This window comes from Pristis pectinata, chromosome 13, assembly GCF_009764475.1.
Source record: "Pristis pectinata isolate sPriPec2 chromosome 13, sPriPec2.1.pri, whole genome shotgun sequence".
In the NCBI taxonomy this organism is placed as follows: domain Eukaryota; kingdom Metazoa; phylum Chordata; class Chondrichthyes; order Rhinopristiformes; family Pristidae; genus Pristis; species Pristis pectinata.
This window is the reverse complement of record NC_067417.1, coordinates 6,696,414-6,720,492: the sequence shown is the minus strand read 5'-3', so window position 1 is coordinate 6,720,492 and position 24,079 is coordinate 6,696,414. Positions and strand designations below refer to the sequence as shown.

At 42.6% G+C, this 24,079-nt stretch overlaps 1 protein-coding gene across 1 annotated transcript in view; it reads right to left on the bottom strand.

The window, feature by feature from the left end:
* cdh8 (cadherin 8) overlaps positions 1-24,079 on the bottom strand; it is a 249,829-nt gene that overhangs the window by 6,199 nt on the left and 219,551 nt on the right. The gene's annotated exons all lie outside the window — the stretch shown is intronic.

Genomic DNA, 24,079 nt, shown 5'->3' with positions numbered 1-24,079 from the left:
CTCTTCTCATTACTACCATTGGGGAGGAGGTGCAGGAGCCTGAAGACCCACACTCAACGATTCAAAAACAGTTTCTTCTCCTCGGCCATCGGATTTCTGAACGGTCCATGAACCCGTGAACGTTACCTCATTATTCCTTTTTTTTGCAGTATTCATTTATCTTTGTCATTTACAGTAATTTTCTGCCTTTGCCGCAAAACAGCAAATTTCCCATCGAATAAGTCAGAGATAATAAATCTGATTTTGATTCTGATTTTACCTCACCTAAGCCTCTCATAATTTGATAAACTTCTGTCAGGTCTCCCCTCAGCCTCCGACATTGCAGAGAAAACAACCCAAGTTTGTCCAACCTCTCCTTACAGCTCAGTCTCTCCCATCCAGAACAACATCCTGGTGAACCTCTTCTGCACTCTCTCTACCTGCTTCAACGTTCTGTTGAATTTCCATCATCAATATATCAATGCATGCTTTTGCAGTCAGCTTGATGTCTATCCAGGTTCACAACAACAACTTAAATCGATATAGAGTTTCTAATTAGCAAGAAAATGATTCCAAGGCATGCTTACAGGAATGCTATATGCAGAGGATAATGAATAAAATCAACAATTTTAGGCGGCATCCGACAAGACGAGAGGTGGAAGAGGTGCCTAGGACCAGAGGGCATGGGTTTAAGGAGGGAGGTGCAAGGTTTCGAGGGAATCTGAGGAAGACTTGTTTTATTATTTTATTATTAGGATGGTAGATGGAAAACACATTGCCTGACAAGGTAAAAGAAGCAGGAACTCCCCCACGACATTTAAGGAGCACCTAAATGAGCATTTGAATCTCCAATGAATAGGAAGCTATGGGATTAGTACTGATGTGTACTTGTTGAGTACGCAGTCATAGGTCCATAGGATATATGAGCAGAATTAGGCCATTTGGCCTATCAAGGTTGTTCCACCATTCAATGATGGCTGATTTTTTTTCAACCCCATTCACCCACCTTCTCCTCATAACCCTTAACCCCCTTACCAATCAAGAACCTATCAATCTCTGCCTTAAAAACACCCAATGACTTGGCCTCCACAGCCCTCTGTGGCAATGAATTCCACAGATTCACCACCTGCTAGCTGAAGAAATTCTTCCTCATCTTATTTTTGAAGGGATGTCCCTTTATTCTGAAGCTGTGCCTTCGGATCCCAGACTCTCCTACTAATGGAAACATCCTCTCCACGTCCACGCTATCCAGGCCTTTCAGTATTCAGTAGGCTTCAATGAGATCTCCCCTCATCCTTCTGAATGCCATCGAGTGCAGACCCAGACCCATCAAATGCTCCTCATACATCAAGCCTTTCATTCCCGGGATCATTCTTGTGAACTTCCTCTGGACCCTCTCCAGGACCCGCACATCTTTCCTGTATCACACTCTGACTTTACGACTCTATGACTCTATGAATTGAAAACCACAGCTCCGAGGCAGCTGATCATAACCTTCAGAAGGTGAGACAAGTATAAGGGAAACAAAGTCAAACAACAAAGATATTCCTATTGTTTACAGGAGCTCATTTTGTTGGAACTGCAAGCTTCAAAATATCTGAGATGAAAATCCATATCACATACCTTACTGTCAAACATAAGGTTTTTTTTCCTTGTTTTTAATGTCTAGAAGTGATTAGAAGTTGACCAGATTAATAGTGAAGTCACCCAATAAAACAATTCTTTCATCTTGTTTTGAAAAAAAACTAATTTGTTTGTTGTCAGGCTGCCAGTAAACTACACACAATTGAGTATTTTGAAGGGGTTTAGAGATTTTTCTCTTTAACTGTAATGACAGCATCACCCCAGGGAAACTTCCAATATTTAAACGTGCCCTTGAAGTAGATCCCACTCATCATCAAATAATTCTCTAAAACCTGTAGCTGTTTGTGGAATAAAACACCTTAAATTAAAAAGCCAAGCTTTCTCGTGACAGCTCAAAGTCAAGCTTGAGGAATAACTCACCATTGCAAGGATAGCAACATTTCACACCCTCGACTGAGATGTCCGATGAAAAATAAACTCTGGAGGCCTGGGGTTACGAGACAGGGCAGAGGTCAGAACAATTAATAAGTGCTTTAGTGATGTTGTGTTGAAGGACTCCCAGTTCCTGGTTTACAGACTTGTGGTTGGATACTCCTTTCTGATTTGGCAGTGTGGTGGTTAAATTAATATTTCCCAGACATGAGTTTAAATCCGGCCATAGTAACTGGGGAACATTCAATTCAGTTAATTAAATAAATGTTGAATTTTAAATATAGTCTCTGTAATGGTGACTGCAAATTGTCATCTTACACTCTTTAACGGTGGTGGAATCAACCAATCAGAAGAGAACTGGGTAGGGAGTTGAGGGAAAATAATTGACAGGGCCAAGTGGGGGAGTGAGTATCACTTAATTTCTGTACAAAGAGCAATCGTAAGATGAATGGCTTCCTTTTTGCTGTATAATTATACTATGGAAGTGAAGCATGCACTGCATCATAGCTTGGTATGGCAGCTGCTCTACCCGAGACCACAAGAAACTGCAGAGAGTTGTGGACACAGCTCAGCACATCATGGAAACCAGCCCCCTGTCCATTGACTCTGCCTACACTTCTCACTGCCTCGGTAAAGCAGCCGACATAATCAAAGACCCCACTCACCCCGGACATTCTTTCTTCTCCCCCCTCCCATCAGGCAGAAGATAAAAAAGCCTGAAAGCACGTACCGCCAGGCTCAAGGACAGCTTCTATCCCACTGTTATAAAACTATTGAACGGTCCTCTAGTACAATAAGATGAACTTTTGAGATCACAATCTACCTCGTCATGGCCCTTGCATCTTACTGTCTGCCTGCACTGCACTTTCTCTGTAACTGTAACATTTTATTCTGCATTCTGTTATTGTTTTCCCTTGTACTGCCTCAATGCACTGTTGAAATTAAATGATCTGTATGGATGGGATGCAAAACAAAGGTTTTCACTGTGGTACATGTGTCAATAATAAACCAATTTATCAATTTATTGTCTGCCTGCACTGCACTTTCTCTGTAACTGTAACACTTTATTCTGCATTCTGTTATTGTTTTACCTTGTACTAACTCAATGCTCTGTTGTAATGAATTGATCTGTATGAACGATATGCAAGATAAGTTTTTCACTGTACCTCGGTACATGTGACAATAATAAACCAATTACCAATTTACCAATTAGAACATAAGGAAACAGAAGCTGGAGCAGGCCAACTCGTCCCTCAAGCCTGCCCTGTCATTCAACATGTTCATGGCTGATCTGATCCAGGTCTCAACTCCTCTTCTGCGCCAGTTCCCCAGAGTCCTCATTCTCCCTAATATTTCAAAAAATGATCTAGCTCTTCTTTAAGTAACTCCAATGAAGTGAACAACTTAATACGCACTGAAATTTTTAGAGAAGAAATTAAGATAAAAGGTGACAGGGAGAGACTGAGCATGAACAAATGGCTATCGCTTGGTTTCATACACCACCTGATTTTCATGTGCAAAAAACTCCCAAATCCCATTCACTCATGACCCAAGAGCAAATTCCACCTGAAATGACAATTCATTTGCGAAGCAATATCCACCCACACCCTCATTTTCTCTTTCAATCTCTTCCCACTTCCGATTATATCTAATTGCCTCTTGACCCATTTATACCATCTGCTGCACTGACTTCTCATGAAGGAAAAGATTCACTCCAACTTCCTCTCTTCTTACGAAGGAATTTGCTTTATGTGCATCTTTCTTTCTGCGGGTTGAACGATTTAACAACGATGAAGAATTTCCCTAAGTCAAACCTCATCGATATGTTTGGTAGCTTTTAATCTGCAACCTTGAAGTCTCCTTTGTGCTCATAAAACATCCTTAACTCTTGCTCATATCTGAAATGCTTGATATCTCATCATCTGTGTTGCTCACCTTTGTTTGCTCTCAAGGGTAATCAGTAAGGATAGACAGACAAGTCTTTCACTCTATTGATTTGTGTTGGATACAAGCCTTCTTCCAAAAGATTCAGGGATGATGATGTGCTAAGGTGCTTAGAAGGTGGAATTCACTGCCAGAAGGGCTAGATGAGGTGAAAAGCAGAGATTATAGAAGAAGCTAGATAAACATATGAAGGCTGAGGAAATTTGGCATGTCCCCAATGACTCTCACCAATTTTTACTATTGCATGATAGAAAGTATCCTACCTGCATGCAACGCAGGTTAATATGTCCAAGACCACAAGCCAACATAATCAAGAACCCCTCTCACCCTGGTCATTCTCTCTTCTCTCCTCTTCCATCAGGTAGAAGATACAGGAGCCTGAGGGCACGTACCACCAGGCTTAAGGACAGCTTCTACCCTACTTTGATAAGACTATTGAACGGTTCCCTTATACGATGAGATGGACTCTGACCTCATGATCTACCTTGTTGTGACCTTGCACCTTATTGCACTGCACTTTCTCTGCAGCTGTGACAGTTTACTCTGTACTGTTATTGTTTTCACCTGTACTACATCAATGCACTCTGTACTAACTCAATGTAACTGCACTGTGTAATGAATTGACCTGTACGATCAGTATGCAAGACAAGTTTTTCACTGTACCTCGGTACAAGTGACAATAATAAACCAATACCAATAGCAATAATACCTGATCATCTCTCTTCTCCCCCCTCTCATTGGGCCGAAGATACCACCAAGAGAAAATGTACTACCAAGCTCAGGAATAGCTTCTACCCTGCTGTTATAAGACTCTTGAACGGACTTCTTATACAACAAAGATGAACTCTTGATCTCTCAGTCTACCTCATCATGGCCCTTTGTCTACCTGCACTGCACTTTCTCTGTGACTGTAACACTATATTCTGCATTCTGTTTTCCTTTTATACTACCTAGATGTACTTATGTATAGAATGACTTGACTGGATAGCACGCAGAACAAAAGCTTTTTGCTGTATCTCAGTACACGTGACAAGAATAAATTTACCAATTATGATACCCTTACGGCATTTATGAAACATCTCCAAGTACACAAAATGCCATGGCATTGAAGATCAGGGACCTAAAGCGGTTACGTGAGATTAGCATAGATAGGTATTTAATGATTGCCATGCACAAGCTGGGCCATAGGCCAGTTTCTGTGTTGTGCAACTCTTTGACTTCCCACGAGGAAGAAGGAAAATGCTATTGTAATGTGGTAAGGACAGGCTCATGTAGATCATCAGCTCTGGCTTGGATTTGTGGATATGAACAACTGGTTTCTTCACTGTTGCGCCATTGCATCATTACCACCACCTTCCACACTACTTGTTTCATTTCTTGTATCAACGGCTTGGGTGGCACAATGGCACAGCTCATAGAGCAGCTGCCTCACAGCACCAGAGACCCAGGTTTGATTGTGACCTCAGGTGCTGCTTATGCGTGGAGTTTGTACGGTGTCCCTGTGACTACATGGGTTTCCCGCGAGTGCTCTGGTTTCCTCCCATATCCCAAAGACATGTGGGTTGGTGGGTTAATTGGCTACTACACATTCATTTACGTAAGTGGTGGAATCTGGGAGCAGTTGATGGGAATGTGGGGAGGTTGACACTGGGAATTATTGCAGGATTGGTGTAAATAGGTGATTGCTGTTGGCATGGACATGGTGGGCTACCTTTCTCTACGACTTTGTGATTCAATGACTTACAGTATATTGGGTCACAGAGCAAAGAACTACAGGAACATACAAACACAAATAGGCTCTTTTGAGTCCTTTCAGGAATTGTGGCTGATCTGTGACTGAACTCATCTTGCTTCTTAATAGTAAAGGAGGAACTGCAGATACTGGAGTATGTTGGAGATAGTCAGCAGGTCAGACAGTATCTGCGAAGACAGATGCAGTTAATGTTTCAGGTTGATGGTCTTTCATCAGCCTGAAACATTAGCTCTGTTTTTCTGCCCAGATGCTGCCTGACCTCCTGAGTATTTCCAGCCTTTTCTGCTTTTATCTTTTCATACAAATAAAACAGTCAATCTCTGGTTAAACAGAAATAAATGGCCTGAAATCTGTTGCCATTTACAAAAGACAGCCACAAATATTCACCACTCCTTTTCCATAATAGTTTTTCCTACCTTCAGCTTTATTTCTGTATGGTTATCTCTACCAATGTTCTCTGGACAATGATCCCTTGGTCCTAGTTTCACTGTACAGTGGAAATAGCTTCTCTTCATAAATCATACCAGTCCCGATGCAGGTCTTAACTCAAAACATCAACGTACACCTTTCGTCACCACAGATGTTGCTTGACCTGCTGAATTCTTCCATTGATCAAATCATCCCTTCCCACTCTCCACCCTCACATTAATCTTCTAAATTCCAGGGATTATAAACCTAGATTGTGGAATCTCTCTTGGCAAATCCAGGTATTATTCTGGTAAATCTACACTGCCTTCCCTCCAAGGACACTGTATTATTCCTTAGGTGTGGTCAAAGAGACGGCAGCGAAACAGGCCATTGGTCCACCATGTCCACCTAACTAATTGGTAATTTATTATTGTAACATGTACCAACGTACAATTAAAAACTTTGTTTTGCATGCCATCCATACAGATCTTTTCACAACATCAGTTCACCAAGGTAGTACAAGGGAAAAGCAATAACAGAATGCAGAATATAGTGCTACAGTTACAGAGAAAGTACAGTGCAGCAGACAATAACGTGCAAGGCCATGGCAAGATGGATTGTGGGGTCAATAGTCCATCTTATCGTACTAGGGGACCATTCATTAGTCTTATAACAGCAGGGTAGAAGCTGTCCTTGAGCCTGATGATATGTGTTTTCAGGCTTTTGTATCTTCAGCCCAGTGGGAGGGGGGAGAAGAGAGAATATCTGGGGTGGGAGGAGTCTTTGATTATGCTGGTTGCTTTACTGAGGCAGCGAGAAGTGTAGACAGAGTCCACAGAAGGAAGGCAGGTTTTCACATCAATGGATGGAAATGGACAGTCAACATTTTGGGTCGAGACCCTTCATCTGGACTGAAAGATTGAGGGGAGATAGCCAATATAAAAAGGTGGAGGGAACTAGTGGGTACTTATTTGTAATAATCCCATCTTCCAACATTTGGTCTGTAGCCTTGTATGCCAAAGCAATTCAAATATTTGTTTAGACACTTCTTAAGTGCCATCAGTGACTCTACTCTAGGGCAGGCACAGTAGTGTAGCGGTTAGCGTAATGCTATTACAGCGCCAGCGACCCAGGTTCAATTCCAGCCGCTGTGTGTAAGGAGTTTGTACATTCTCCCCGTGTCTGCGTGTGTTTCCTCCGGGTGCTCCGGTTTCCTCCCACATTCCAAAGAGGTACAGGTTAGGGAGTTGTGGGCATGCTATGTTGGAGCCGGAAGCATGGCAACACTTGTGGGCTGCCCCTAGAACACTCTATGCAAAAGATGCATTTCACTGTGTGTTTCGATGTACATGTGACTAATAAAGAAATCTTACCTTACCTTACTTCCACCCCTCTCTCAGGGAGTGCAATCCAGGTACTCACCACTCTAAGGTCCCCCTCAGATCCCCTCTTAAATCTCTTACCTCTTACCCTATATCTATGCCCTCTAGTGTTCGGACCATGTGGTGCTTGCAGTGCTTTCAATGTGGTTTAACCAAAGCTTTGTACAGTTGGAGCAACGTTCCAAGATAAGAAAAGAAAATATTAGAAACACTCATCAGGTCAGGCAGCATCTGTGGAGAGAGAAACAGAGTTAACATTTCAGGTCAAATGCCTGGCATTTTGATGAAGAATCCTTGACCTCAAATGTTTATTCTGTTTCTCTCTTCACAGTTGCTGCCTGACCTGCTGAGTGTTTCCCCATGATTTGGTTTTAATTTCACACTTTCAGTATCTAAAGTTTTTGATTTCCAACATTCCATGAGCCTATTTGATGCTTTATGTGAATCTAATATGATTAAATAGGATTCTATGTGTTTCTAAACAGTATTAATCTCTCTAGTTTCTCATGGAGTTCTTGAATATAAGACATGACAGACAATCCATATCCAACTGATAGTGTTGACAGTTGAATTTATTTGAAAGATTAACTGTAGGCTTATATAAAACTTAACAAGTGGCAAACTGGCCTTTGGTGATGGCACCAGATAGGATGATAAAAAAGCAACAGCTCATTTTACATCACATCTGCCTTTTATTCTATTGACTTTCAAAAACTCTTCTACCCATTAATCTGCCTATCCATAAGTTGGCAGAATTCCAAACTCACTTCCCTCATTACAAACGTTTCAAATGTCAATCCTTTCAGTGCAATGATCTGGTTCACGTTTGACCTGATTCCCAACAGGTACTTGCATTTCACATAGTTCTCAATTTCCTGGAGGGATTGCAGCCACAGGTGGTGAGCAGACCTCAGGCAGCAGATCCTGAGGGCTCGCTCCTGAACTGTCCCAACAGCCCATTGATATGTTGCTACTCCCCATTGACACTCACCAACTTTTATCAATGCACCATAGAAAGCATCCTATCTGGATGTATCAAGGCTTGGTACAGCAACTGCTCTGCCAGGAGTGCAAGAAACTGCAGAGAGTTGTGGACACAGCCCAACGCATCACAGAAACCAGCCTCCCCTGCATGGACTCTGTCTTTACCTCTTGCTGCCTTGGTGAAGCAGCCAACATAATCAAAGACCCTGCCCACCCGGGTCATTCTCTCTTCTCTCCTCTCCCATCAGGCAGAAAATACAGGAGCCTGAGGGCACATAGCACCAGGCTCAAGGAAAGCTCCTATCCCACAGTGATAAGACTATTGAAAGGTTCCTCATACGATGAGATGGACTCTTGATCTCACAATCTACCTTGTTATGACCTTGCACCTTATTGTCTTCTTGCAATGCACTTCCCTGTAGCTGTGACACTTTACTCTGTCTTCTGTTATTGTTTTTACCTGTACTACCTCAATACACTCTGTACTAATTCAATGTAACTGCACTGTGTAATGAATTGACCTGTACGAGTAGTGTGCAAGACAAGTTTTTCACTGTACCTCGGTACAAGTGACAATAATAAACCAATACAAATACCAATACTCTCAAAGGCCAAATCCTCTCTTTGACCTTCAGGGACATTTAAAAACAATTTAAGTGCATCTTAATAATTCAAAAAAATTAATAATTATTTTTTAAGAATTAAAGTTGTTTTGAAACTAAAACACTTTTAGCTCATGTACATTAATGAAAACATTAATAATTAATGTTGATTTTTAATGGTTGGTTGATGGTCGGTGTGGACTCAAGTGAACTGAAGGGTCTATTTCCGTAATGTTCACTCTTTGACTCTGTGAGCTGAAGAAGGAAAAAAGGTAGCTTCATTTAATGGAAGTCAGCATGCACTAAATACTGGTGTAAAGCAGAAGGGTCAGGCACAAAGTGTCTCCGGCCCTGGGCTTGTCTTAGTTGGGATTCTCCACTGGGCTGCATGGGCCAGTTGTTCCATCCTCTGACGTCCAGCAGCTTTCATACTTCCTCAATGCAGTGTGCAGATGTGCCAAGAAAGCACACCAGTGCCTCCACTTGCTCAGAAGGTGAAGGAAATTCAGCGTGTCTCCATTGACCCTCACCAATGTTTACAGATGCACCATAGAAAGCATCCTATCCACATGCATCACGGCTTGGCACGGCAACTGCTCTGCCCAAGACTGCAAGAAATTGCAGAGAGTTGTGGGCAGAGCCCAGCACATTGCAGAAAACAGCCTCCGCTCCACTGACTCTGTCTGCTCTTCCCGCTGCCTTGGGAAAGCAGCTAACGTAGTCAAGGACACCTCCCAACCCGTTCATTCTCTCTTCTCCTCTCTCTCATTGGGCAGAAGATACAAAAGCTTGAGAGCACGTACCACCAGACTGAAGGTCAGCTTCTATCCCACTGTTATCAGATTCTTGAATGGACCTCTCATATGCTAAAAGATGAACTATTATCTCCCAATGTACCTCATTGTGGCCCTTGCACCTTATTGTCTATCCACACTGCACTTTCTCTGTAACTGTAACACTATATTCTGCATTCTGTTTTCCTTTTTACTATCTCAATATACTTACGTATGGAATGATCTGTCTGGGTGGCACGCAAACAAAAGCTTTTCATCTAGTGTAGCGGTTAGCGTAACGCTTTACAGCGCCAGAGACCCGGGTTCAATTCCATCCACTGTCTGTAAGGAGTTTGTACGTTCTCCCCGTGACTGCATGGGTTTCCTCCGGGGGCTCTGGTTTCCTCCCACATTCCAAAGACGCACGGGTTAGGAAGTTGTGGGCATGCTATGTTGGCGCCGGAAGAGTGGCGACACTTGTGGGCTGCCGCCAGAACACTCAACACAAAAGATGTATTCCACTGTGTGTTTCGATGTACATGTGACTAATAAAGATCTGATCTGATCGAATCTGATGTGACAATAATAAACCAATCCCAATACCAAGCCCTGAACACATTGAGGCACCATTAATGCTCGTCAATGGTTCCCTCAGGATCCAGGATCCACTGGCTAAAGGTCGCTGCCAGCTAATACAATGTTAATCTCGCCAAACATCATCTTTCCACGGCATGAAATCTACCTGAACTGCCCTTTGCTGTATCAGCTAATCCACGTGTCACAGTCTACCTGTTCCATTTTAAATGGTTGTTTGATGATCAATTTATTGGTGAAGTCTGATCATTTCAATAGAACCATTTTTCAGTTGATCCATGAGGGTGAGGGGGAATTAACGTTTACTGTCAGTTAATGGAGTTCAAACATTGGGGGAGATGTCAAGGCTATTGACATTAAATAAAGTCTTTCAGTCATGAAGGATGAGTAGAAGGAACAAAGAAGAGGCCTGCATTGCTATTGCAAATGTCACAACCTTAAGACATTCAAAACTGCTTTACAACCAATGATGTTGTAATGTGGGAAACCCAGCTGGCATTTCACACACAACAAGTTATCTGGATCAGAAGGTCATGGGTTCATAATCCCATGGCAAAACTCTAACAAATGTCTACAGATTTGTATCGGTATTGGTTTATTATTTTCACTTGTACTGAGGTACAGTGAAAAACTTGTCTTGCATACTGTTCATGTAGATCGATTCATTACACAGTGCATCAAGGTAGTACAGGGTAAAAACAATATCAGAATACAGAGTAAAGTGTCACAGCTGCAGGCAGACAATAAGGTGCAATTCATAACAAAGTAGATTGTGAGGTCAAGAGTCCATCTCATCGTATAAGGGAGCCATTCAATAGTCTTATCACTGTGGGATAGAAGCTGTCCTTGAGCCTGGTGGTACGTGCCCTCAGGCTCCTGTATCTTCTGCCTGATGGGAGAGGAGAGAAGAGAGAATGACCCAGGTGGGCGGGGTCTTTGATTATGCTGGCTGCTTCACCAAGGCAGCGAGAGGTATAGACAGAGTCCATGGAGGGGAGGCTGGTTTCTGTGATGTGCTGGGCTGTGTCTACAACTCTCCGCAGTTTCTTGCGGTCCCGGGCAGAGCAGTTGTCATACCAAGCCGTGATGCATCCAGATAGGATATTTTCTATGGTGCATTGATAAAAGTTGGTGAGTGTCAAAGGGGACATGCCAAATTTCTTTAGCCTCCTGAGGAAGTGTGGTGCTGGTGAGATTTCTTGGCTGCTGCATCTACGTGGTTGGACCAGGACAGGCTATTGGTGATCTTCACTCCTTGGAACTTGTACAGTGGAGAGTGTTCTGACTGGTTACATCATGGCCTGGTATGGGAACAGCAATGCACAGGAACACAAGAGGCTACATGGACTCAGCCAGTTCCATCAGTGGTACAGCTCTCCCCACCATTGTAATGAGGATGTCCCAGGAAGGCAACTTCCATCATCAGGGACTCCCACAATCTGGAGCATGCCCTCTTCTCGACGTTGCCATCAGGCAGGAGGTACAAGAGCCTGAAGACCTTCACCTCATGGTTCAACAACAGCTTCTTCCCCACTGCTGCCAGGTTCTTGAACCAACCTGAAAAACCCCATCACTAACTCAGACTATACTCCTTTTATCTCTCCCTCAACTTGCACCAATGTCGTTATATTAATATCAATATCCTTGACATTTACCCCTGTTCTTGCCTTCCATTACTGGAGCAGAAGCTAGTGACAAACATCAATAATAGACATGATATTATCAGTAAGCATCGATAAAAGTTCATTTCACCTCACACACACAGATCAGTGTGGAAATGTTTCAATAATAATAATCAGACCTCACTAATATAGTAACTACCAAATAAATGTTTTAAAATGGTGCAGACCATCTGAGAAGGTTGTATTTTTTCAATGGTTGTTTTTACAAATTCACAAAACTGTCAAATGAACACTGAATTGAAGCCAGCAAGATTTACATTATTGATTTATGCAGATTTGCTTTTGCTATATTTTGACAGGTGATTATACCAAGCTTTTAATAGTATCCTAATATTGATAAATTGCCCATACTCAAATGTATAGCTTTGTGCAATATTGATAATTCAAATCGATAAAAATCAACATAAATGTCTAAAAGTTAATGCCAATTTTATCGTTTCAAGTAATCAAAAATAAAAAAAATGCATTCTGTCACACCTAAGTACGTTGCACATACACACTCATCTCCACTTCCAAGATTAATGTAAGTGGAATTGAATTTCTTCAGTGGATGAAAAGTTGTTACCTTCTAGATTCGCCATTAAACAGAAACTCAGGTGGACTAGCTACTTAAGTACTGTGGATACAAGAACAGGTCAGAGGCTGGGTATCCTGCAGCAAGTGACTCAACTCCTGATACACCAACTATTGTCCACCATCCACAAGGCACAAGTCCGAGGACAATGGAATACTCTTCACTTGCCTGAATAAATGCAGTTCCAACTGCGCTGAAAAGCTTCAGAGCCATCTCGGACAAAGCAGACTTTCTGATTGGTACCCTATCCACCACCATAACCACTCATTCCCTCCGTCCCTGGCACACAGTGACTGCATAAGTACCACTGCAAGGTGCACTGCAGTTACTCACTGAAGCTACTCCAACAGCAACTCCCAAACACACAACCACTCCCACCAAGTAGGACAAGAGCAGCAAAAACATGGGAACATCATCAATTGCTGGTACCCCTCCAAGATGAGTCGCACAATGACACAGCAATTCGTGCTCCTACCTCACAGCTCCAGGGACACGGTTTCAACCTTGACCTCATGTGCTGTCTCTGCAGAGTTTGTGCGTTCTCCCTGTGACCAGGTGCTCTGGTTTCCTCTCACATCCTAAACAAATGCTGATGCTAATTACCTACTGTAAAATAGTGTAGGTAAGTGGTAAAAGAGCAAAAAAAATGATAGGCGTGTGTGTGAGAGTAAGTTGCAAGAATACAGGAAAATAAGGAGATGTGGAATGAAAATATGGTTTCCAGCATTTTCTGGTTTTATTTCAGATTTCCAGCAACTGTATTATTTTTTCATTTATGACTGAAGGGGACCTGATAGAGGTATAAAATTGGTAGATTGGTTAATTAGTTTATTAGTGTTACATGTACCGAGGTACAGTGAAAAATTTGCTTTGCATACCATCCATTCAGATCAATTCATTACAACAGTGCATTGAGGTAGTACAAGGGAAAACAATAGCAGAATCCAGAATATAGTGTTACAGTTACAGAGAAAGTGCAGTGCAGGCAGACAATAAGGTGCATGGCCATAAAAAGGTAGATTGTGAGGTCAAGAGACCATTTTGAGGGGACTGTTCAGTAGTCTTATAAAGCGGGGTAGAAACTGTCCTTGAGCCGGGTGGTACGTGCTTTCAGGCTTTTGTATCTGCTGCCCAATGGGAGGGGTGAGAATGGAGAATGTCCGGGGTGGGTTGGGCCTTGATTACGTTGGCTGCTTTACCAAGGCAGCGAGAAGTGTAGACAGAATCCATGGAGGGGAGGATGTTAGGGGTGTACATAGGGTAGACAGTGGGAAATAGAAATCTGAACCTGGAAGGTAGTGATTTAGTGGTATGGAGTAAGAGGTTTACAAGGAATCAGAGAGAGAATTTTTACCGAAAGGGTGATTGGAATCTGGATCAAACTGCCTGAATTGATGGTGAAGGCAGGTACTCTCACAACAATTAAGAAGTTTCTGGCTGAGCACTTGAGCCACCAAGGCATAAAAGGCTATGGACCAAATGCTAGTAAATGGGATTAGTATGGTTAGTTTTTGATGACTTGTTCTGGATGTGTTGGGCCGAAGGCCTGCTTCTGTGCTGTATGACCTTTGACCCTAGTTAGACAGGAAACACTAATCTTTGCCTTGGACCCTGAGGAGATTTGGCAAATACTCTAACAAACTTTTACAGATGCACTGTTGAAAGGATCTTGACTGGTTGCAATTCCAAAGCACAGGAATGCAAGAGCCTCCAAAGCACAGGCTGATTCATCCCTCCCCACCATCGGAAGTATCTACAGAAAGCGCTGCCTCAAGAAGGTAACACCTATCATCCGGACCATGCCATCTTCTCACAGCTACATCGGGCAGGAGGTACAGAAGCCTGAAGTCCCACACCACCAGGTTCAAAAACAGCTACTTCCCTTCAACCATTCAGTTCTTGAACCAACCTGCACAACCCTAATCTCCAGAGTTCAGCAACACTGTGACCACATTGATCACTTTGCACTAAAATGGGTATTTTTTTTTTGTTCTAATTGTGTTCTTTCTTGTAAAAATTGTGTTTATGTTTAATTTGCGTTTTTCTTGTGAATGCTGCTTATCTGATGCTATGTGCCTGTGATGCTGCTGCAAGTAAGTTTTTCATTGCACCTGTGCACACATGTACTTGTGCATATAACAATAAACTTGATTTTGACCTTTGCCATCTACTCGCTGCCTACATCAGCCAGAAGGTACAGAAGCCTGAAGTCCCACACCACTAGGTTCAGGAACAGCTACTTTCCTACAACGATTACCTTCTTGAAATGGCCTGCACAACCCTAATCCTACCCTAAGCAACGGAACACAACAGACCACCTTTTTGCACTATCACAGACTTGTCTCTAAATCTGTTTTTGTTTTGCACGAATGCCTTTGTTTTGCACAGTCTTTTTTTCTTCACTGTCTGGTATATATGTACAGTATATAACTTATGTTCTGTGTGTTGTCTGTACCTACGTGCCTGTGATTCTGCTGCAAGCAAGTTTTTCATTGAACCTGTACCTCACCATGCTTGTGTGTATGACAATAAACTCTCTTGACAATAAGGATGAACTCTTGATCTTTCAATCGACCTCACACTTTATTTGTTACCTGCACTGCACTTCCTCTGTAACTGCAACACTATATTCTGCATTCTGTTATTTTCCTTTTGTACTACCTCAAGGTACTGATCTGTCTGGATGGCATGCAAACAAATGCTTTTCACTCTATCTCGGTACATGTGACAATAATAAATCAATTACCAATTACCGATCATGAATTCTAGAGTCATAGAGTCATACAGCACAGAAACAGGCCCTTCGGCCCAACTGGTCTAGGCTGACCAAGATTCCCATCTAAGCTAGCCCCATTTGCCCATGTTTGGCCCATATCCGTCTGAAGTTTTCCTATCCATGTACCTGTCCAAGTACCTCGTAAATGTTGTTAATGTACCTGCCTCAATCACTTATTCTGGCAGATCATTCCATGTACGGACCACCCTCTGGGTGAAAAAGTTGCCCTCAGGTTTCTATTAAATCTCTCCCCTCTCACTTTAAGCCTATGCCCTCTAGTTCTTGATTCCCCAACCCTGGGAAAAAGACTGTGTGAATTTATCCTACCTGTGCCCCTCATGATGTTATACACCTCATTCTCAACCCAATTCAGCTTGACTTGGACTTGACATGATCTCATACGTATTTGAGCAGTGATCTGGGTTCTCACACTTGAACCAAGTTGAGAGGAATGCTGAAGTCTGTCAACTGTGGCTCCAGCCACCACCCCATGGGTATGTCTACAACTAGTAGATTCCTGGAGTTACAGATCAGAAGCGGAGAAAATGCCACTGGAAGGAGCCCAAAGCAATCATTTCTAATGAGCTCAAATGCAGGTAAAGTGGCTGTGATGAATTCTTCCTCTTGGTATTGGTATTGGTTTATTATTGTCACTTGTACTGAGGTACAGTGAAAAACTTGTCTTACAAACCGATCTTACAGGTCAATTCATTACACAGTGCAGTTACGTCAAGTTAGTACAGAGTGCATTGATGTAGTACAGGTAAAAAATATAACAGTACAGAGTAAAGAGTCACAGCTACAGAGAAAGTGCAGTGCAATAAGGTGCAAGGTCACAACAAGTAGGTCGTGAGGTCATGAGGTCAATAGGTCATAGTCCATCTCATCGTATAAGGGAACTGTTCAATAGTCTTATCACAGTGGGGTAGAAGCTGTCCTTAAGTCTGGTGGTACGTGCCCTCAGGCTCCTGTATCTTCTAGCCGATGGAAGAGGAGAGAAGAGAGAATGTCCCGGGTGGGTGGGGTCTTTGATTATGCTGGCTGCTACACCAAGACAGCGAGAGGTAAAGATAGAGTCCAAGGAGGGGAGACTGGTGTCTGTGATGCGCTGGGCTGCGTCCACAACTCTCTGCAGCTTCTTGCGGTCTTGGGCAGAGCAGTTGCCATACCAAGCCATGATACATCCTGATAGGATGCTTTCTATGGTACATCGGTAAAAGTTGGTGAGAGTCAAAGGGGACAAACCAAATTTCTTTAGCCTCCTGAGGAAGTAGAGGTGCTGGTGAGCTTTTTGCTAACAACCTAAACACATCCGTATGGTTGTGTTTCACCTCACTGCTGAGGTCCATCTTAGTTTGGCACACTCATTTCCTTCCCTCAATGTAATAATGAAAAGCTGAATACATTTTGCAAAACTGAAATTGCATTCTCACAATAAAGCCGGTAGTTTTCCTTCTAAACAAGAAGTAATTTGTGGTGACAATTCACTGTCATGTGACTATTTGAATAGAGCTAGAAATATTCACACAGGCAGAGAGATCTGGTGGTTATTTAATATGTAGAGTTGAAAATGACACAGACAGCACCTGTGTCTTTAATGTAAGGACAGATGGGTAGATGGGGAATACAAGGCGAAAAACACAATTGAAGGTTAGGCATAACATATACAAAACACTTAAGTTCTGCTCCAGCAGGTTACAACATCTGATTCCTATCTTATTTTTTGAACAGCATCTTGTCGCTCCTTCCTGCCCATCTGTTACACTGTCGAAGGCAGAAATGCTGTAGGCACCTAACCTCTTCACTGATTTCATTAATAGGAACATGCACTTCTATAGCACCCTTCACTACCTCACCCCCCCTGCAGCAAATAAAGTATTTTCTGCAGTGTGGTCATGGCTGTTATATAGTAGGGTGACCATCAAGGTGCACACTCCTGCTATATTGTAATAATACTCTTACAAACATCTACAGATGTACTGTTGTAAGAAGTATCCTAACTGGTTGCATCATGATCTGATAGAAAACGTAAGAAGTTGCAGAGAGTATTGGACTCTGCCTAATATATCACGGGGACATCCCTCCCCACCATCGGTGGTATCTACAGGATGCACTGTCTCAAGAAGACAATATCCATCATCGAAGATCCCCACCATCCGGGCCATGCCATCTTCTCACAGCTACCAATGGGCAGGAGGTACAGAAGTCTGCAGTCCCACACCACCAGGTTCAAGAACAGCTACTTCCCTTCAACCATTCAGTTCTTGAACCAACTGGCAAAACCCTAATCACTACAGTTTAGCAACACTATGACCACTTTGATCACTTTGCACTAAAATTGACTTTTTTTTGTTCTAATTGATGTTCTTTCCAGTAAAAATTGTGCATAATTTATATTTAATTTATGTTCTTTTTTGTGAATGCTGCTTCTCTGATGCTATGTGCCTGTGATGCTGCAAATTTTTCATTGTACCTGTGCACACATGTAGTTGTGCATATGACAATAAACTCGACTTTGACTTTGACTTTGACATAACTTACCAGTCAGTAGTGCAGAAACTGCAGATGCTGCAATCTGGAGCAAAAAAAATCAAACTGCTGGAGGAACTCAGCAGGTCAGGCAGCATCTGTGGAGGGAAATGGACAGTGGACCCTTTTAAACATTCCGACCCAAAACATCAATTGTCCATTTCCCTTCACAGATGCTGCCTGACCCGTTGAGTTCCTTCAGTAGCTTGTTGTAGTGCAGAAGAGTCAGGCATTGTTTCCTGACTCCACTGGTGATGTACATTTCAGACTGAAAATGCTCTGTTGCTACTATATAGTGCATTTAGCACCACTGACTGACATCCTGAGGAAGCCAATTTTAAGTTACGTTGGCTAAGGTATAAATATTGGTCAGGGCACAAACGTACTGCTCTTCAGATAACAAGACTGGACCTTTTAGGTCAGTTTGAAGGGATTTAATATATTACTCAAAGATGGTTCTTTGATAGAGCCATTTTGCCACAATGTCGATACATGACTACTAAGTATTTGCCATGGTTCTTCAACGAGTGGGCCTTGAACTCAAGACCTCATGACCCAGAAACTAGAGGCCAGGCCACTGAGTTTGATGACCCACCTCAGATATGACAGCCAAAGCTAAGTCTAGAGTTCCATCTTTTGTCACTTCCACCTATCATCCTCCAGCTACGTACACCATTCCCACTGTCTCCCTCCCCTCACCTGCCTATCACCCCCCTTCACTTGGATCCACCTATCACCGACCAACTTTTGCTCTACCCCTTCCCTCCACCCTTTTATACTGGCTTTATTCCCTCTTTATTTCCAGTCCTGATGAAGGTTCTCAACCCAAGACATTATCTGTCCATTTCCCTTCACAGATGCTGCCTGACCCGCTGAGTTCTTCCAGTTCCTATGTGTGTTTCTCCAGAGTAAATTCGGATTTCCACCCTGAACTGAATTTGCCCAGGAAAAGCACTTGTCTCTCCAGGTTCTGTGACCCCCACAGAGAACTTAATGATCATGGGGGAGAATAAACCTCTCTGTTGCAAACTCTGCTGTTCACATTCCTGCAAATTAGTAAACTACTCCTGTGTTCTTAAAACAACAATGAATTGGTTCTTCCTCTTGTGTGAACATTGAGAGGGAGGGACTCACTAATTAATGGAAACAAAAATACCAAGCGTTTCTCTTTGAAGTCCCTCTATAGATATAACTGCTAGCTTTGGAGGGTGACTACTAATTAATTATAAATGTAACATTTGTAATTGTTTCATTTTGCAAAATAATTCATCCATGTTACTCCTTTACTCAAAACCTCTTGTAATAAAGACCAACATACCACCTGAACTGCCCTTCTCACATCTATTCCGATTGTTCTGATTTGTATTGTGAAGCTTCAGTATATAAGCCAGGGTGGCTCACATTGACTTACTCATATTCACTCATAGACATTCAAATTTTTCGGAGAATCTGATTTGGGTCAATGCAACTGGATTCCTTACTCCAGACTAAGGTTGGGAAGTTGTAAAGAGCAAAATCAAAGATATAAAATAGTCACAAGGCAGTTAAAGATTGGGAAGGAATGAAATGAAGTTTAAGGCTGGATGGTTGTCGCAGGAGATGGGCCGGGAGATTTGACAGCAATTTTGTTGCTGAGAGCTGGCATGGACTCGATGGGCTGAACAGTCTCCTTCTGTGCAGTTATGAATCAATGATTTTAACCAAGATCACTCTTACAACTCTTACAAATTACAAATAATTCTGACAAATCTCTACAGATGTACATTCTGACTGGCTGCATTACTGCCTGGTATGGAGGATCCAATGCACAGGATTGTAAGAGGCTGCAGAGGGTTGTAGACTCAGCCAGGTCCATCACGGGAACAACCCTCCCCACCATCGAGGACATCTTCAAGAGGTGGTGCCTCAAGAAGGTGGCATCCATTACTAAGGACTTCACCATCTGGGACATGCCTCTTCACGTTACTACCATCAGGAGGAGGTACAGAAACCTGAAGATCCACACTCAACAATTCAGGAACAGCTTCTTCCCCTCCGCCACCAGATTTCTGAATGGTCCATGAACCTATGAACACTACCTCGTTATTCCTGGTTTTTGCACTATTTATTTATTTTTGTAATTTTTAGTAATTTTTATGTCTTTGCACTACACTGCTGCCACAAAACAACGACTTTCATGTCATATAAGTCAGTGATAATAAACCTGATTTTGATTCTGATTGTAAAACTCTTGTGCACCCTTTTGGACCCTGTACATGTTTAGATGTTCTTGTTGATCTATGTATAAGTTAACATTCTCGATTAACCATTATACATGCTTGTAAGCACACATTAAACCCAACAGAGCTGTGTACCCTGGCGTACTCCTTTGACACTTTACTCTGTATTGTGTTATTGTTTCTACCCTGTACTACCTCAATGCACTGTGTAATGAATTGGTCTGTATGAACGGTATGCAAGACAAGTTTTTCACCGTACCTCGGTACAAGTGAAAATAATAAACCAATTCCAATACCAATCCTGTATCTGCTTACGCAGCCTTGGAACACATAAACTCTCAAGCATAACCACACTCTGATGCCATGATCACTAGGAGTAATGTTCAGCTGTGTGGGTCCTTCAGTTCCACAGCTAAAGGATAGTCACACACTGGCAGCCTGAGCAGCATCTGATCCCAGAGATGAAAGGATAACTTCCAGTGCTTCATCCATTTCTTTTTCAGAATGTCTTTGATAAAGCCTAGTGCGCAAAATTAAAGCACACAGGATTGGCGGGTAACAAGCTTGCATAGAATTAAAATTGGTTGACAGATGGAGAATAGAAATTAAGAATAACTTGGGATGCAAGAGGCTGCAGATACTGGAATCTGGAGCAAGAAAAACTGGAGGAACTCATTGGGTCAGGCAGCATCTGTGGAGGCAGAGCGACAGTCGATGCTTCGGGTTGAGATAGTGTGTTGGGAATAATTGGGACTTGTGTTCTATTGCAGCTATCCGTACTTGGATCCCAGCTTTTCATACCACATATGAATGATGTTGATGAGGGAACTAAATGTAACATTTCCAAGTTTGCCAAAGACACAAAACTGTGAGGGATTAGTAGTTGGGAGAAGAACACAAAGAGGTTTCAAGGTGATTTACACAAGTTGAGTGAGTGGGCAAATCCACGGCAGATGCAGTATAATGTGGTAAATGTTATGTCATTCACTTCAGTACTAAACATTATTTAAATGGTGATAGGTTGTGATATATTGATGTTCAAGTGCACCTGGCTGTCCTTATACACTAGTCACTGACAGCAAGCAGTTACAATGGTACGTTGGCCTATATTACAAGAGGTTTTGAGTACAGCAACAACAGTTCTTGCTACAAAGGATGCCTTGTGCAGGTAGGAGAGACTTAGTTTTATTTGGCATTGTCTTTGGCACAGACATCGTGGGCCGAAGGGCATGTTCTCCTACTTTACTGTTCTATGCTCTACGTTCTAACTACACAGGGTCTTGGTCAGACCACATGTGGACTAGTACATGCAGTTTTGACCTCCTCAGCAAAGACCTAAAAATAAATATACTCGTCCTTGAGGGAGTGCGGTGAAGGTTCACCAGACTGATTCCTGACATGGCAGAATTGTTATATGGGGAGGGATAGTGTTGACTAGGCCTGCATTCACTGGAGTTTTGAAGGATGTTTAAGAGGCATTTAGACAGACAAATGAACAGACAGGGAATAGAGGGATAGAGACCATGTGTAAACAGATGTGCAGGTTAAATTGGCACAATAGCCAGCAGAGACATTGTGGGCCAAAGGGCCTGTTCTGGTGCTACGTCCAATGTTCGGATGAGAGGGCTTCCTCTAGGGCCGCACGACCAGGATATTACCCCTGGTTAGTGGATCTAGAGCCAGGAGACAATCTCAAGATATGGAGCAAGTAATTTAAAACTGTGAAGAGAAGATATTTTTTAACTCAAAAGATTGTGAATTCTTACTATAGAAAGCAGTGTAGGAATATAAAACAGGAATATGATGTTGAGATAATCAGCCATGATCACCTTGAAGCAAGCTTAACGTTTCAAATGGCCTGTTCATGCTCCTATATCCTATGTGTCCAAGTTTCACTTTTATGTCACCTGAAGGGACTCAGCTCATCCCAGTGGCTGCTGTGTCCACAGACCTTCAATGGGAGTGGAGGATTTTTGAAATGAGCCCATATATCCTGAAGCAACACACAAAGGTGCTGGAGGAGCTCAGCGGGTCAGGCAGCATCTGTGGAGGGAAATGGACAGTCGAGGTTTCGGGTCGAGACCCTTCATCAGGACTGGAAAGAAAGAGGGGAGGTAGCCGGTATAAAAAGGTGGGGGGAAGGGGTGGAGCAAGAGCTGGCAGGTGACAGGTGGATCCAGGTGAGAGAGGTGACAGGCAGGTAAGGAAGGCGGAGAGCGGGAACAAGGTCAGAAGCTGAGAGGTGATGGGTGGAAGTGACAAAGGGCTGAAGAAGATGGAATCTGATTGGAGAAGACAGTGGATTATGGATTAAAGGGAGAGAGATGAGGAGGGGACCTGGAGGGAGGAATGTGTGGGGGATGGGCCGATGGAGAGGACGGGGTGGGGAAAGAGATGGGGTGATGGGGGCTGGAGGGATAAAGGGGACAAAAGGGGGGAGTGGTTACTGGAAGTTAGAGAAATCGATGTTCATTGCTGTCAGGTTGGAGACCACCAAGGTGGAACATGAGGTGATGTTCCTCTAATCTGCATCCAGCCCTGTGTCTCCATATATCCTGAGATGTATTTCCTGCATGAATTATTTTTCTCTTCTATTCCAGATTTAGAATTCCCTGTCAAATCCGATTTCTTTCTGCTCCTAAAGCCTCCCTTCTGAAAATTCGCTCGGTGTTTTGACTTCGCTTCCCTTATTATTTCTGGTGTTAAATTTGCAGTCATCATCCAGACTCTGGATCCCTCAACTGCCCTTTTGTGCGTTTTCTCTCCATTTATCTTTATTCTTTTTCAATTCAAAATCTCTTTCCATCCTCTTTAATTTATTCTTTGACTTTCAGCATGGAAGGGACTTACTGAATACATAATTTTTGGGTTGACTTGTTTAATAATTAGTCATCTTCACAGGCCTATTTATAGTGTTTGATAAGAACCAATCTATTGGGAGTGCTACAAAAATCAGAGGGAGAATCCTGCCAGGATATTTTCAGTTGAATTCTGCTTCTTTTTTTCAAAAACACATTTGAATATCTTGCAGTTTAGAACTTAACAAATTAAATCGGTGACTTCATGAGGCCTTGGTGAGACCACACCTGGAGAAGTTTGTGCAGTTTGATTTCCATATCTAAGAAGGGATATACTCAATATAGAACGAGTGCATAAGAGACTCACCAGGGTGAATACTGGGATGATGAAGCTTTGTGTGACATTATGTCTTCACTTCAATAGCCCAGGACAAACCTCACAACCAAAAAGGGATTATGAATGCTTCTGAATGCTCTTAACTTTTGTAACTAATGTAAAAGCACTTAAAAATAATGAAGCATTAAATCAAATACAATTAATTAAAAATTGTAAATGTGAATTACATCATGAGGAGCATAGATGGGTGAGTGCGCACAATCTTTTTCCCCGGGTTGAGGAATTAAGAACTAGAGGGCATAGTTTTAAGGTGAGAGGGGAGAGATTTAATAGGAAACTGAGCGGCAACTTTTTCACCCAGAGAGTGGTCAGTATGTGGAATGAGCTGCCAGAGGAAGTGGTTGAGGCAGGTACTTTAACAACATTTAAAAGATCCCTAGACAGGTACATGGATAGGAAAGGTTTAGAGGGATATGGGCCAAAGACGGGCAAATAGGGCGAGCTTAGATAGGCATCTTGGTTGGTATGGACCAGTTGGGCCGAAGGGCCTGTTTCCTGTCCTTTGTAACTCTATGACTCTATACCCTTCTCTCTTGCAGCCATTTCTCTGCATTCTAGTTAACGTGCTTGCTTTTCTTGCATTGGCTCTAACCTAATGTGGCAGAGCTGCTGTCTCACAGCTACAGCAGCCCAGGTTCAATCCCGGCCTTGGGTGCTGTCTGTGTGGAG